Genomic DNA, 17,057 nt, shown 5'->3' with positions numbered 1-17,057 from the left:
GAGAATATCTCTTGCAACAAAAATGGAAGCACACAACCGAAACACTTCTAAAAAGGGGATTGCAAATCTGTTGTATGAAATCATACTCAAAATCAAAGAAGAAATCAACACTTTCAGTTCTGAAAATATGAAAAGTCGGCAAGGTCGACTAATGAAGATCATGCCGACCAACATCGGCCGGCAAGATCGACGAATAAAGAAAATGTCGACTTAAAATGGCCGGGAAGGTATACGAATGAAGAAAATGTCGGCTTTATTATTTTTGACACATAGAAGACTGTAATAAATGCGTCGGTATTCGGCATGGTATTGATTTCTTACCTTTCCGGCTATCTGTAGTCGGCATTTATTAACTTTCTTATCTTGCCGGCTAGCATTTAGTCGGCACTGTACTAATCTTACATCCTTGCCGACGTTAGTTATCCCGAAAAAGAAAAATGAATTCTAATAGAGGCAATTCACTTTATTCATACAATTTTGGTTACTACATTGATTGAAACATAAAATATAACTCCTTGTCGACGGAAAAATGAATGCACTTAGCATGTGCATCAAGCCTTTGAACCCCTAGGCGACCCTAGTGGACGAGTTATAGTCCCGTGAGGGTTTACATAGATATCTATCCACAAAACCTACACTAAAACCATCAATCTTCGTTGGAGGAATCCCAGTCATCTCCGGCCTGCATGAAGTCCGGGCATACTCCGGGATTTTGGAGACCATGAATTCATAGCTTGCATCGAATGCAAATGCTTCCCTCTTTTCCTCCAAGTAGCGCGCTTTGACAACTTCATGCTACAAAAACAAAACACAAACTTAATTTGTTAGTGGTGTTTAGTAGGAAAATCAAACAACATGGATCACGTAAAATAAACCACAAAAACACTTACAAATTGTTCAATGGACAAGTTGAAGTTGGTAGCGTTGAAAATTCGGGGTTGCAGAGCTAAATAAGCAATTATCGCATTTTCGATGACTAGGTGCCTATCATGGACTTGTTGAGCACTTTTTCCATTAGGATTCCCAGACTCTTGCCTAAATTTGTTATGCACCCTAGCCCAAAAAGTTACGGCATCCACCCTTACGGAGGACTAGTGCCTAACTCGAGTTTCCGCCTACCAAGCTTTGGTGATTGCCAAATCTTCATTTGAATCAAATGATGTCATTGTTGTATGTAGAGAGCTATTGGGTGAGTTAGATGGAATGGATGATGATTCAAGCTTTGGTGATTGCCAAATCTTCATTTGAATCAAATGATGTCATTGTTGTATGTAGAGAGCTATTGGGTGAGTTAGATGGAATGGATGATGATATGAGCTTAGGAGAGTATATGCAAATAGTTGTGTGTTGTTTTGTAGACAGAAGTAGTGTATTTATAGGATGGTGCCCAAATTTGGCCGTTATGGTAGTCAATCAATGCAATTGTACTTGCAAAAATTTGAATTTTGAATTCGCCGGCAAGGTTTTTGTTTCCCCAATATGCCTACTAAGTTTGGCCGACAGGGTCTAAATTTTGTTACCATGCCGACCTTATGATGATTTTAGGCATCAAGAGTTCATTTTCTTCTGTATAACCGTCGAAAAGGCATTTGGTCACTAGAGTGCCAGCTATGATATAGTCGGCAAGGTCATATTTTATAACCATGCCGACCTTATGATGATTTTAGGCATCAAGATAAGGTATTTTCAGCAACACATAGTCGGCAAGGTAGCTAACATAATACCCTGTCGGCTGTACAACAACTGGCTAGGTATTAATCTGCTTACCTTGTCGACCCTGGTAACTACACCAATTCCGCTGTCAGGGACGACAGTCTGATAATTCACAACCTTGACGACCCTGGTTAAGTCGGCAATGTAAATTTACAAAATCATGTCGCCGTAAGTATTGAAACTTTACATAGCTAAACAAACCATTCATTCAACAACTAGAAATCCAACACTTTTTTTCCAAAATACGAAAACATGTCCCATAAACCTTAAAAAAAAACACGTGTCCAACCGTTAACCTTAAAATTTGTCTAACACAACATAAAGAAATAAACTAGGAATGCATTCATTCACCACCACGACCACGAACACGGCCCTGTTTAGAAGCACCACCGCTACTACTACATTCACCACCACGGGAACGACCCCTCTTTTTGTCAGCATTCATCTTGGCTTGTGCTTCCCTCCTAGCTTTTTCTTCCCTCTTTACTTCAGCATCAGCTTGCTTGAACAATTCGGTGGCATCCTCATTGTCAACATTGCTAGCAAAGTCAATGTGTTTGCTTTGCTCTTCAATCGACAAAGGCTCTCCTCTTTCTCTCGCGCAACACATCACCCTCACGAGGCTCTTCAAATGCTCCTTCTATTTTCAATTAAATAACAAACAATTAATAGAATGATTCGATAATGTAATGTTAAAACAGTAAGAGCAACTCTAAAATACTTACAAAGAACTTAAGACTTGTTGTTGGGTCTTTCAGTGCCATCTTCCTCTTACGAGCCAATTCTTCAGCAGTCATTTCCCTAATCACAGGAGGACGAGCCCAACCCAAGTACCACGGCATCTATCTCTCATGAGCTTCATGACCTTCTATCACCTCGTCCAAAAGACTCGTATCGACTTTACGGCCACGTCTTTCGTTCCAATGATCTTTAACTTGAGTTGGAGCGTAAGCGACGTCAATAATTTTTTGGGACGTGGTGCAGTCCTCCCATATCACTTTAAACTCCGGCACATCATCGAAATGGGGTTCTTCTTGGACGTAACCCAACTGTCGCATTACCCGATGTGGATCGTACATTGAATATCCATGGGTGCACAATAAGGGACCGTAGTATAATGCAATATCATCTCTCATTTGGATTAAACCTTGATTTATATCATCTTGATACGGATCAAATATTACCTCATCTGCAGTCAATTTGTCGATGGCGATTCGGATTTTGATAAGTTGTTGCGGAATTTCCTTATCCTGACCACCCTTAAAACTGTATCTTTGCCCTCTTGGCTTATCACTCGCAACATTCTCATCCACTTTGATGTAGGAGTTGGCTTTCACCGAAGTAGGGAAGTGCTCATATATCCAAACCTATGCAAACACAAAGTTTAGTAAGAATCTTATCTTACGAGAATTTTGCAAATGTAAATGATTTAGACAATAAAATTACCTGGAAGAGACATATATTTTCGTTAACTTGCGCAGTGAGTGCCCTTGAACCCTTTGTCAACTCATTTTTCAAGAAGACGACCACCGCAATACCCCAAGAATACTCATGCATCTTATCGATCTAAGGGATCCAATAGTTGCATATACCTGACGTCGACCAAGCTTCCGGAACTGTCGGGGAAGATACATTTGTCCAGGACGTATAGCAAATAATCTGACGCGGTAGCATTGATTCGCACCAAGTCCACCCTTTCTTCCTCATTATAGATTTTCTTGGTCACAGATAATGTGTCCTTCAACTTCTTCAGATTAAACTTCTTTCTTAGATGACCATCCTTCACCGCAAGCATAGACTCTGTCTCAATCTGATCCCAACCGAACAAAGTTTTCCTCAATTTGAAGATATCCTCCCAAGAAATTTTATTATCGAAGTCATCACTGGTTGCTTTTCCCTCAACCTCGAGGCCTAGAATTTGATGAGCATCATCGGGAGTTATCGCCATCTCACCGACTGGGAATAACATTGTATCAGTCTCTCCGTAGAACCTCTCACAGAATGCATATACGGTAACTCTATCATGTTCAATACTCAAACTCTCCACCGCAGGCCACAACCCGGAATTCTTGACAATCATTTTCACCTCGTCACATTTATCGTTAAGATCTCAGTTCTTAGTCACTGAAGATGAAGTTTGACGCCTCATGAGAATGATGGCATGCTTGTGATCCTAAATACCAAAAAAACAAAATGAAAAGAAATACAAACACTTGACGCAAATTTAAGATAAATACACTTAAATAAAAAACAAAGACGGATTGAGATTACTTACGATAGTATTATGGAATTGACATGCCAATGAGTCTTTGTATTCAAAAAGAACATGTCCACCATCTTCTGGGGTTCCTTTTGGAGGCTCACCTGGTTTCAGTCTAACCATCAAGTGAGAGGGAGGCTTGTAGGAATCAGCTGGTTTAGTGATAACCCTCTTCGGTCTTTCAGTTGCGGTTGCAGTTGCAGCTTGGGTTTGTTCTCCACCTTCTTCTTCTTGTTGTTCCTCTTCATCTTCCTCTTCCTCTTCAACAATTTCATCTTCTCTATCATTTTCTTTATCTCCATTACCATTATCATCATTACCTCCTCCAACATGTGGCATATCTTGATCACCGTCATCATCATCATTGTTGCCTCCTCCAGCAGCTGAAGTTCTTTCAACAACATCATCATCAACTATTCTACCAGATGGAATTGATTGGTCTTCATCTGGAGTTTCATCCGAATCATTTGGTTCCGGTGGTGGTTGAGAATTATTCTGTACACGGATATTGAGTGTTCCCGGCACAACGAATGCCCCTCGATGTGTTGCAGTCAAGAGTTTTTCACCAACACGAGGAGGTCTTGAAGGAGGAGTAGCAGTTTTATTCTTTCCCTTTTGCGACCTAAACAAGAACAATTTAAAAAAAATCAACAGTCGGAAGGGTTACAAATATAACCTTGCCGGCGACACAAAAGTTGGAAGGGTCGATATCTAAACTACATGCCGGCTAAAGCATAGTCGGCAGGGTTTTATTCCAATAACCTGCCGGCTTATAACAACTTGAACACAGGATTTTCAACATCAATAGTCGGCAGGCTCTATAATCAAAACAATACCGGCTAACATAAATCCGGCAGGGTGGTATTCAAATACCATTCCGACATTTAAAATTTAAGGCATCAGGAGACGCAAACTATTTTCAAAACAGCCGACAGGGTAAAAAATTATAACACTGCCGACTATAAAAAAAAACAACTACCGCCGGAAAGCTCCTAGGTTGAATACCTTGCCGACCCTGTAAGTAGCAGTTACAAATATTAAAAGCCGGCAAGATCTTCAACCTAAGAGCTTGCCGACTAAACCTAGCTATGAAATGTCGGCAAGGTCGTGGTACAAAAACCTTGTCGGCTATATAACTGCAAATTCAGAATTTTGCTTTTTCTGAACTAATTTGACATGCAAACACGAAATTGAAGTACTAGAGTGAGTTTAAGTAGGCCCTTACTTTCTTAATCGCACCATTTCTCCTTTTTCAGCCTATAATTTCTTCTTCTTCAACCGTTTTTTTCTTCTCTCTTTGTTGAACTAATTTTGCAAATCCAGGGTTGTATTCATTTGGTTTTCTATTAGCGTCTTTCATACGAGTTCCCTTCCACCATGGTGGTTCCATTTTTGAAGATTAATCGGAACTTTTGAATCGACGAATTAACCGACGAGTTTCGGTGGTGGGGGATGGAGGAGCCGGTAAGGTGTTTGAGGAAGAGAAGAAGATGAAATGAAGAGAATTAAAACTGATTTAGAGTAATTAGAATTATAAAGGATAAGGGTAGTTTTGTAACTTTACCCATTATGACTCCCTCTTTGCCATTAAAAAAGGGTCCACTTAAAATTGGGTATACCCCAAACAAGTCAGGTAAAATTTTTATAGATATGATATATAAATAGAAGATATTAGTTTTTTACGAAAAGTAGGAAAAAGAAAGAATGCGCAATTGGGAGGTACTTTTTCTAGTTGGGGGATACAGGAAAAAGATAAAAACGGGATTTAAATAGTAAAACAAGGTCACCCCTATCTAGATAATTTATATAGTTCCTAATCTACCCCTCACTAATCATGTTTAGTGGTTAATTATAATTAGCTTTGTTAATTGATAATGATTAGTATAAATCATTATCATTGAATTTGTTGATGCAACAACGTTAAATCAAGATATTTATGATCATGAAGGTTTAGGTGAAGAACCAACCCAGGAAAGTAAACAAGTTGAATACACAAACGCTCAATTACTCATGAATAGATATTAAAGTATTGAAATTTGATTATTTGTTTCATTGAATTCCTCATTGTTACGCCTAAAAAACTCAGTGTCGGCATGGTAAAAGCATGAATACCATGCCGGCAGAAACCAAATCGGCATGGTATTCATACTTTCACCATGCCGATACATAATATCCCCCAATTTTGAAATTGTAGTCGGCATTTTAAATATAAAGAATGCTCCTTAAGTACACTGTCGGCACTGAAAGTTCATTATCGAGCATGACGGCAGTGGTGTCGGCATGGTACATTACTTAACTGTTGTGCCGGCACATGATGCAAATTTCCCAGAAACTTGAGTTTTTTTCACTTGGATATAGGCATTGATAGATTTCTATCGAGCATGCCCGCAATTGATAATTTCGTCATGGTATTCATACTTAAAACATTGTCGGCATAGTAAAATGGCATGGTGTTCATACTAAAACTATGCCGGTATTAACTGAAACTGAAAATTTGCAGTTACAATTTTTGATTCTAACCTAATTAAACGAACGAAATTCTTTTAAAAAAAATCGATGATTAGATTTCTTTCAAGGAGGTATACTTATATAATAAATTAATCGCCGAAGAAATTTTTGAAACAACGATGAAATCGTGTTGAAACCGATGGGGAAAATAAAAATCAAAAAGAGGAGCCGGCAGAGAAGGAGAAGTGAAGAAAACGAAAAGAGAAGGGGAAGAGAAGAAGAAGAAAAAGTTCAAATACTAAAGGGTATTTTAGTATTTCCATACCCACAAATCACCTCTTAGCAGAAATTATTGGATAAGAAAATTAATTTATATCCCCCAATTGGGCGTTCAATAGAAATGTGAGTTTATTAGTGTTGCATTTGTTTTTATTTAGTATATTTTCATATGTAAACTTGTCTCGGCCGTATTTTGGCCATGGACGGGAATCGAGATTCTTGGCGAGATCTCCAATTGACTGTATTAGCCTCATTACATTCAGATTTTAAAGCAGAAGACGACGGAAAAGGACGGACTTTTCAAAATGAGAATCAGAATGGCGGAATTTTAATTCCAGTGACAGAATTACAGCCATCCTTTCCTTAGCTGAAACCGCACTCAAAACACAAAAAAGTCATTCTTATATTACCTAATTCAAATTGGGCCATAAAACATATGGAAGCTTTAGGCTTAAACCAGGGTAAGAAAATGGTTCAGTTCGGATAAGAAATATTTCTAGTTCCGTCATCGCTTAATTTTAGAGCCATCCCTCAAATGTGATCATTTTCCTTTTTATTGTTTGAAAATTGCTAGTATCAAAACTAAAAAATTGATGACTTTAATTATTAGAGAAGCTTTCTTGCTTTGATTCGTGAAAAGGAGGGGTACCAAGTACACTATCAATTTTTTGCTCGGAAATCTGTATGGACAAACTAGCTAGTTACGATCAATAGCACAAATCAACAATACAAAGATCTAATACTTGGTATGTAGACAAGTTTTACTTGGATGATATCTAAAACCAATTTCCAAGCAAAAACCTAGTATGTAACCGAACTATTACAAGAACTAAATTCCAACAAAAACAAGTCTTGTAATCTTTCTTTCAAGATACGAATTTCGAAGAATAAATCTTGTAGGTTTTTTTACAGTCTTTTAGGCTCAAAAACTTTAGAAGTTATCTAACGTACTACTCGTTATATTTCCATTATAAAGACCAACAATATAATGCAGAAAATAAATAATACAAGACACCAGAAATTTTGTTAACGAGGAAAACTGCAATGTGCAGAAAAATCCCGGGACCTGGTCCAGAATTTGATCACCATATTGTATTAAGACGCTATAGACACCACCAGCCTATTATCATACTTAGGACTGGAATATAGTTGAGAACGAATCGACCATACGAGTAGTTCAACTATATTTGTGTCGTATTACCTCTCTTGGATCTTTCAAGACCTTACACAACACGATTCGCATAGCTGACGTACTTTATAGGCCTATGAGCTGCTTCAACCTAAGCGAAGAATTTTTAACTATTATACCTCTAAAAGAAAGCCTATTTGGTCTCCCTTCATCCAATCAAGGTATGGAAGTCTACATGCTTATGAGGGCTCTTTAAGAAAAAAAAAAAGATATTAAGTAGACTCGACTATTAGGAAGATTTACTCCCTTCAACATTTATAGAGATGCCTAATCAATTCTATTTCGCAAGAACGATCTATAAAAATCAAACCAAAGTGATATAGATATCAATTTATAGGAATCACAAAGTCTGAGATAAAAAGTATCTTGTGATTTTTATCTATCTTGTTCCTGATTGACAGTTCGGGAACTATAATGATCAATAAGAACAAGATCCAGTTAACAAGAACTATCAAGTAAAAGATAGTTTGACCGGGCTTCATGTATACCTTAATGAAATGTTTTAAAGTCGTGACTTAATACCAGAGGAAACTTAGATTTTTAGAGGACGACTCTAGCCGTAACTAAGACATCGATCTACCAGGGTTGAGATTTACTTTATAGGATGTATTTTGTTTATATTAATGAACAAGGCTTGGTTTCTTACAAACAAATCTAGGTTCTGTTTGAGAGTGAAAATAGTTTCTGCTGATTTCGGTAATTTCGAGTGTGTGGGTGAGAAACGAGTCTAAACCCTAAACAATGTACTGCAAGGGAGTACTTTGATTCGAGAGTTCAATCTGTACAAATCCGGCCTAAACCAAGAAATGGTCGTTCCAGACTTGCTTCGGTTACAAAGTGAAGGAGAAGGGTTGGTATAAGGAGGGAAGCGAAGAGAGTGTTGAGACCATAATAGTTGATTCGGGAACAGTAGCTGTTTGACGACTTGTATCAGAAAGTGGAAAGCTAACAAATGGGAAAGCTAACAAGTGATTTCTGAGTGTTGTATTCTCCTGACCAAAACTTCTCTTTGGTGGAAATAGGTGAGACCTATTGATACAAGTCGCAACTAAACGTACCCTGGTCTCGTAAGAAGTGAAACGGTTTGAGTAAATGGAAGAAAGTGGTAACGGTAACGCCTGGAATTGATGTTTCCATAATGAAGGAAACGTTTCACCATTACTTCTTGTATTTACTAACAGCCTCACACATATGACACTTTCCTGTAACGGGCGTAGTATACGCCGCATGCTGTAAACCACCAGACCAATACCCTGATGAACATCCCCCAGTTTGTGACATGTTTTGATATCTCGACTATTTTCTTGGAAAACATGTAGCATGTTGCTACTGTGGCGGGGCCAAAGGATTTGGCGTTTGTAGCCAAGTTGGTGCCGTGACCAGATAGTTAGCATCGCAGCCAAGTTGGTGCCGTGACCAAGAGTTAGCATCGCAGCCAAGACATTGCCACGAGTCGTTTGGTGGCAGGTTTATACGGATGAGATCTGCATCTCAGGAGGAAGGGTAGCCGTAGATTGTTGCAACTCTTCGTTTGGAAACCAGCGGCATGGTTGCAGCGCTTGCATGCTCTTGGCACGGCCAAATTAGGGTTTTAGCATCGTGGCCAAGACTTGGCGCCGTGGACAAGAGATTGCCACAAATCATTTGGTGGCAAGTTTGTATGGCTGAGATTCGTATCTCAGGGGGAAGGGCAGCCGTTGATTGTTGCTACCCTTCATCTGGCAACCGACGACATGGTTGCAGCGCGTGCATACTCTTGGCACGGCCAAATTAGGGTTTTGGCGTCGCGGCCAAGAATTGGCATCGTGGCCAAGAGATTGCCACAAATCGTTTGGTGGCAATTTTGTATGGCTGAGATTCGTATCTCATGAGGAAGGGTGGTCGTCGATTGTTTCAACCCTCCGTTTGGCAGTCAGCGGCATGTGGTAGGTCCGGCATGGCTTTGACATATTTTAGGCGCGGCCAAAATTAGGGTTTTGGCAAACCGTGATGTTTGGCCTTGGGACGGAAGTTGCCATGTGTTAGGTGGCGAACTTGGACGGCTGAGATCTGCATCTCAGATGGAAGGGTAGCCGTTGATTGTTGCAACCCTTCATTTGGCAGCCAGCGACATGTGGTAAGGTCGGCATGGCTTTGGCATATTTTAGGAGAGGCCAAAATTAGGGTTTTGGAAAACCGTGATGTTTGGCCTTGGACCGGGAGTTGCAATGCGTTAGGTGGCAAACTTGGACGGCTGAGATCTGCATCTCAGATAGAAGGGTAGCCGTTGATTGTTACAACTCTTCGTTTGGCAGCCAGCGACATGTGGTAGGGCCGACATGGCTCTGGCATATTTTAGGCGCGGCGAAATTAGGGTTTTGGAAAACCGTGATGTTTTGGCCTTGGGACGAAAGTTGCCATGCGTTAGGTGGCGAACTTGGACGGCTGAGATCTGCATCTCAAATGGAAGGGTAGTCATTGATTGTTGCAACCCTTCGTTTGGCAGCCAGCGGCATGGAGGCATGGCCGACATGGCTTTGGTGCGGAGGTACGGCTGGCACGGCATGCCATTGGCACTATGGGGCGGCTGGCATGGTTGGCATGCCTTTGGCGCGGAGACGTGGCTGACATGGTATGCCATTGGCACGGTGGTGCGGCTGGCATGGTTGGCATGCCTTTGGCGCGGAGACGTGTCTTGCATGGTATGCCATTGGCACGGTGGTGCGACTGGCATGCCTTTGGCGCGGAGACGTGGCTGGCATGGTGGTGCGGCTGGCATGGTTGGCATGCCTTTGGCGCGGAGACGTGGCTGGCATGGTGTGCCATTGGCACGGTGGTTCGGCTGGCATGGTTGGCATGCCTCTGGCGCGGAGACGTGGCTGGAATCTTATGCCATTGGCACGGTTGGCTAGAATGCGTGGATGGCATGTGCGGAGACAATGCCAATCGGTTCTTGAGGGTTCTGTGGAATATGGCGTGAGGACATATATTTAAAAAAAAAAAAAGCACCCCGGTAATTTTACGCAAACATGTTGAATGGTTCATTGTCTGTGCCAGTGGAGGTAGTGGCGTCATGTCAGATGCAAGGTTTTACGATTTTGACCCTTAGCTAAAAACCACCATCAACATTAAGTCCCCTGCTTAGCTCGGAACAGGAGCATTGTTGCGATATAAGTATAAGATGGTGACAGACAAGGATATAGACAAAACGACAAGTCATGAAAAGATGGTCAGGAAGATCCGTCTAACATTTTCGAGAGGCAAGGAGAATTCGTGATTCTTGTGTTGCCGGCTTTGCACGAACTTGGCTCGGCGGGGAGCCGCTTGCATTGACTTGGCAGGACATTGGTATTAACTTGGCGTGCGTGAGCGTTGGCGTTGGTCGGCTTAGAATGGAGCCGTCAGCATTGGTCGGCTTGGAATGGAGCCGCTAGCATTGGTCGTCTTGGAATGGAGCCGCTAGCATTGGTCGGCTTGGAATGGAGCCGCTACCATAAATTTAGTGCGGGAACTGGCTTGGCACGGTGCAGGCATGGCATGGCGCGGACTGTTGACCTGGAACGGTGTTGGCATGGCACGGCGCGGACTGTTAGCTTGATGTGGCGCGGATTGTTGGCGTTGCTTGTAGGCTCGGTTGCCTATTTTCATGCGCGTGGCTCAGATTGGAAATACTTTCCTTATTCTAATCCCAAAGTATCACGTCCATATGAAAGGTGTTAGATCTCCTCCTCATGTTATACCGTCGGTTTCGCTTCCAAGTTTCGGTGCTGGGAGTAGAGCAGTAGCGATAATGCAGACCAGCGTGTTCCAAATACGTACTTTCACATGTTTTTTTTAATATCACAACCCTAATTGACTCGTATAAACAAATATCTTTTCCAGCCTATATCACGCCTTAATTCATGACCAGTAGAAAGTTTTCCTTTTTCGTATTTCATCACTCTGCTGAATATAAGAGGAGATCTTGAATCCTTCGTTCGTACAGAGCGTCCTGAAATCACGACTATCCTCCTTACAGGTATCGTCTCGTGTTTTCTCCTGGTTCCTCGTTCTGTTTTCTGGTTCATGTAGATTGCTGGTGCAGACGGGGTGAAAACTCATCCCCTTTTTTGATTTTGTAGCATATAATGGGATCTTCCAGTGACGACCGTACCTCTGGCTCTTCGGAGAGAAGTTTTGGGATCGATGAAAACCGGTATTCTTCTTGTGATGAGGCGTTAGATAGAATTGATTCTATGTTTTGTGAAGCTGGCGAAATTATTCAGGACATGCCTTCCACTTATTTATATGGAGTGCGGATGCTTGTTCAGGCTTTCATGGCTTCGGTGGATATGGAGGAAAAGTGGGGAGGTGACGAAGCATCCCAGCGTGTTGAGAGATTTCAGGGCAACAAAACTTCTATACAGCCTAGTGCTAGGGCTGAACGATTCACCTATCGGTTGAAACGACCGAAGACTGAGTCCGTGAATCTTCTAGGGAGGAGCCATCTTAATTTCACTGTCCAAGACGGTGTCATAATCCTTGATTCTGATGCAAATGAACCGGGGTATCCTCGAAAGGTTGCTGAAAAAGCTTCTGAGGAAGACGACGCTGAGGTTGATGAAACTGAGGCAGCTCTTGGAGTGGACGCTGAAACTGCTGTCGGTGACGTTGGAGAAGTCATGGTGGCATATGCTGGGACGGCTGTTGAAGCGGATGTCGGGCAAGAGGCGGAAACTGTTGCTGCTAAGGCGGTTTCCGAGTGGGATGCTAAGGTCGCTGCTGCTGAGGTGGCTTCTGGACGCGATATTGGAGTCGCCGTTGCTGGGGAGGCTTTTGGATGAAATGTTTGCTGCCCGAGAGATTGTTGGGGAAAGTGCTTGAAAAGGCTCTGACAGAGGAGTTGGCGATCCGCGCATTTGCTTTCGATGACCAGTTTCCCCTTCTTTTTTGCTGTTTCTCTTTGGCGTGTAGCCGTTTTGATGTTTCACAAACTCATTTTATTTCCTTTGTATTCATGGCGAAGTTAGGGCCTTGACAAGTAGTATTCCGTTCATCTAGTTTCCACAGTTTCACATCTTTGAATGGATAAAACCCCTTATTTGAAAGATCCAATCCTTCCATCAGAATAAGTTGTTTGACATTCCATATCTTTCTTGTCGTCTGATGTTTTCTTGTATATTCTTCCCTTTAGAGCTTCGAACAAGATATTTCTTTCAGGATTTCGGCTTTTCTGACATTTGATGGGAAATGGTTTCACGATGATTTTTGGTGTTTTTTTTTTTGAGATCCAGAAAACTCGTTTGAAAGGAAAGATATGCTTTAAATAGAAGTCGGAAATCTAATGAAGAATGAAAGTGGTGCATTCATCTTGGAGGGAATACAAATATTGAGTGAAAAGGGAAATTGCTGAAGAAAATACTAAAGGAAGAACGCTGGAGGAGGAAGTAGCACATTGCTTTAGGTAAAGAAAGAACGCTGGAAGAGGAAGTTGCACAGTGCTTTAGGTATTGAAGGGCTTGATCCATCGCGAGTGAACCGTTACGCCTTCCAACTTGTCGGTATTGATCAGTTTGCAGTAACCGCCCAAAAGAACATCTGCCGCCAGATATGGCTCGTCTTCCCTTTCTTCGGGTGAATCAGTTCGAACAGCTATCTTCACCATTATATTTCCGACTTGAAATGAGGTTTCATGACTACCAGGTCTCCAATTTGAAACTTTGGGTGCCGTGTAACCACTTGACTCTTGGTCTCGTCATCTTCGACCGCAGCTTCTAAATTCTTGGTGAAGCGCTTGAAAGGCCCAGGGCCCCACTCACATCTCTTAACAATGTATGTGCTGATAATCGGACCAAGTCCCTATGACGGGCTAAGAGAAGAAGTGACCGGTTGTAGAGAAGGTTGTTTTCCCATACTTACTTGCGTTTGGAATCTACGAGCGAGCGCCAAAGGGCTTTCTCCGGGTGATTGTGTTCCATTGGTAAGTTGTTGATACGGCAGCAGGTTGGACGCCTTGTTGGAAACTCTTTCGGGTGTCGACACTGGCAGAGGGGATGCTCCCAATTTCACTTTGTTGTCAAATACCCACGAGCGCCCCAGGATCATGTAGTAACTTAGTTCTTGGAAAATATGGAATTCGCCATGCGCTATAGCGTCTCCCACCTTGATCTCGAGGTTAATGTAGCCGTATGCGTTCATTGTTTCACTTTCTGAATTCTTGACCACTGACGGGGAGTGGGTAGCCTCTTGTATCAAAATTCCTGCAGCTCTCAGAGTCTTGATGGTAACAATATTGAAGTCAGAGGCCGCATCGAACAATGCGTTGTCGAGCTCAGTGCCTCTTAGGTAGGTCGTGATTAGCAGTCCCCAGTTGTGTTTTTCAGCGTTGTTCCCTGAAAGAGCATGGGCTTCTGGCATGGCCTTCATAACCGGAAAAAGTCGTTTTCCCGACACAAAACGATTGAGGGCCGTGAAGATATCTTGACGATGCGTCTTGGAAAGGTAGAAAATTTCGCACGCATGCTGCATCATGAATTGTACAGTTTCGTGTACGGAGTCCCTAGAAATCCCGCAATTCTTGACTGGAAGTAGATCTCTATGCACTCCCTCATTTCCCAGCTGAAGTTCCCCTGCCTCTACCTTCTTCTTGAAGATATGGTTTAATCTGTTGCAGTCATTGGTCGGGTGGTGAACGAACCGGTGATAGCGGCAATATTTGGGGTGCTCCATCTCTGCTTCGGTCGGTGGGTGTCTGGGAGGTGGTAGTCTGATGACATCATCATGAATCCATGCCTCTAAGAGTTCGATCACTTCCTCGATTAGGAACAGGAAATCCAAGACATCTTCTCCAGATTCGTGATGACGCATGGGAGTCTTAGCGGCGACCCTCTATGGTGGAGCTGCCCGTTGTGCCGGTGTCGCGCGCTTAGGTTGTTGATCTGCCGCTGGGGCCTTCCTTTTTCCTCCTTCGTCTACTACGCTCACAGAGGAGGGACCAGCGTTGTACTGCTTGTTGACGAGATGTCTTCTTCCTCGAGTTTCGCGTGCGTCTTCGCCTTTGACTGGCCTGGTTCTTTCTAACAAGGTTGGTGCTGTCGTGGCCGATCGTTTGGCAGCCTCATAGAATTCATAGAATGCCTGGAAACGCAGGTTCTCTAGTAAGGCGCGATAGATGGGAGACATACCGTTGATGCAGGAATTCACCAATTGTTGTTCGGTCACGTTTGGGTCATGACAGTCTAGCGCTTGAACCCTGAATCTCTCGACAAAATCATTTGGATGTTCGTTATCTCGTTGGATCATCCTTCCCATATCCGAGAAGGTAACTTGCTCAGACACGAAGAAGTACTTCTTGTAGAAAGCCATAACCATGTCACCCCATTTGGGGATGTTGTTTGGTGTGATGTTGTTGTACCACGTGTATGCTCTTCCGGTAAGCGATTTCGAAAACTCCCTCAGACAGAGAACGTGATTGTATTCGTGTTCGCCTAGGGACTCCAAGAATCGAGAGATATGTTCACATGCATTCCCGGTGCCGTCGTATAAAGTGAATTGGGGAGAAGAGTATCCTATTGGAAGAGGAATTCTTTGTATTTCAGGCGGGTAAAGGGGTTGATGCTGATGCATATCTATAATATCACTTTTGACTCGATTCCGAAAAAGTTGCTCCAAATCTTCTCGTGTGACAAAATTGGACGGTTGATTTCTCTCCAATGGGGTTCCCGCGCGAGTCTTTTCGTCTGCAAAGGTATGCCATTCTGAGGTGTCGGCGCCAGGGGTATTGGAGGTGTTCCTCATCGGTTCTGGATGGCGTGACTCCTGTGGTAGTCGCTCAGTTAGGTTATTGAGAAAGACAAGTTCCTCTTTCTGAGTCGAAGCCATGTACGTCTGGACTCTAGCAAGAACCTCATGTCTCTCCATTAAATCAGCGATGGGGATATAGGGTCGGCTCCTTATGGCTCTTCCGGTTTCTCGTCCTGATGGTGGAGTAACTGTAGTCCTAGTGACGGTTGGAGGCGTCGTACTCGACGAAGTATTTGGGGCGGTAGCGGCAGCTCTGGCCTTGGTGACTGGTGGTGTAACACCTGAAGGAGCGCTTTCCGTGCTGCTGAGATTAGTAGGCCGCGTAAAAGCATTAGGGGCGGCAGCAGCTCTGGCCCTGGTAACTGGTGGTGTAACAACTGAAGGATCACTTTCCGTGCTGTTGGGATTAGTAGGTGGCATAATAGTGCCACTGGAAGGAGTGTTAATACCAGGGACGGGTTCCGCGTTGGTGTTCTCAGGGCTTGTTGCTGACCCAGATCTGAGTTCTACCATGTTCAAAAATTGGAATTGAACGGTGAAACTGGAAATTGGAAATCGATCTTGCAACCGAGAGATTGATCTCCCATTGTGGTCGCCAATTGTTTGAGGGTGAAAACAGTTTCTGCTGATTTCGGTAATTTCGAGTGTGTGGGTGAGAAACGAGTCTAAACCCTAAACAATGTACTGCAAGGGGGTACTTTGATTCGAGAGATCAATTTGTACAAATCCGGCCTAAACCAAGAAATGACCGTTCCAGACTTGCTTCGGTCACAAAGTGAAGGAGAAGGGTTGGTCTAGGGAGGGAAGAGAAGAGAGTTTTGAGACCATAATAGTTTATTCGGGAAGAGTAGTTGTTTGACGACTTGTATCAGAAAGTGGAAAGCTAAAATATGGGAAATCTAACAAGTGATTTCTAAGTGTTGTATTCTCCTGACCAAAAATTCTCTTTGGTGTAAAGAGGTGAGACCTATTTATACAAGTCGCAATGAAACGTACCCTGGTCTCGTAAGAAGTGAAACAATTTGAGTAAATAGAAGAAACTGGTAACGTAACGCATGGAATTGATGTTTTCATAATGAAGAAAACGTTTCACCATTACTTTTTGTATCTAATAACCGCCTCACCCTTATGACACTTTTCTGTAACGGGCATAGTGTACGTCGCACGCTGTAAACCGCCAGACCAATACCCTGATGAGCATCCCCCAGTTTGTGACATGTTTTGATGTCTCGAGTGTTTTCGTGGAAAACGTGTAGCATGTTGCTACGTGTGGCGTGGCCAAAGGATTTGGCATTTGTAGCCAAGTTGGTGACGTGACCAGAGAGTTAGCATCGCAGCCAAGTTGGTGCCGTGACCAAGAGTTAGCATCGCAGCAAAGACATTGCCACAAGTCGTTTGATGGCAGGT

Source organism: Papaver somniferum, unplaced genomic scaffold (genome assembly GCF_003573695.1).
Source record: "Papaver somniferum cultivar HN1 unplaced genomic scaffold, ASM357369v1 unplaced-scaffold_81, whole genome shotgun sequence".
NCBI lineage: Eukaryota > Viridiplantae > Streptophyta > Magnoliopsida > Ranunculales > Papaveraceae > Papaver > Papaver somniferum.
The sequence above is the reverse complement of the archived record's forward strand: the minus strand, read 5'-3'. Positions refer to the sequence as shown.